This window comes from Pinus tabuliformis, chromosome 5_2 (genome assembly GCF_031772625.1).
Source record: "Pinus tabuliformis cultivar Carrire ecotype Pingquan chromosome 5_2, CPIR1, whole genome shotgun sequence".
NCBI lineage: Eukaryota > Viridiplantae > Streptophyta > Pinopsida > Pinales > Pinaceae > Pinus > Pinus tabuliformis.
The window spans coordinates 466,022-466,639 of NC_142306.1; positions in this window are offsets into that span (position 1 = coordinate 466,022).

Here is a 618-nt window from a genome sequence, read left to right on the forward strand (position 1 = left end):
CAGATCTGAGGCATTTGATTTTGCGATCTGATTCATTTTCAACCAGGGCTTTAAAGGCTTTGAATTTTTCAAATGCTTCATCTTTATGCTTTAGAAGCCCTATCCAACACATTCTAGAAAACTCATCAATGAACAATATAAATTATTCCTCTCCACGAGGTGACTTTTTGCTTGATGGTCCACATTAATCAGTATGAACAAGTTCAAGAGGCTTACTAGCTGATCCTTCCTTTTTAGGAAAGTGCGCTCTGGTTTTCTTACCAAATTGACATGATTTTCATATTGTATTTTCTAGGATGCTGATATCAGGAAGATCATGAACAACCTGGTATTTGCATGCTTTTCTTACTTGAGAGAAGCTTAGATACCCCAATCTTCTGTGCCATAGCTAGTGTTCATCATTTTTTCTTAGATAGCATTGTTGTTGCCCTCCCTTGAGTATGTATAAGTTGTTTGGAATTCTTATACCTTTGATCACGGTTTCTCATGTATCAAGCTCACGAACAACACATCCATTTGATCGAAATACTACTTCATTTCCTTGATCACACATTTGACTGACACTCAATAGGTTATGCTTTAGACCATCAACATACATAACATTCCCAGCTTTAACTT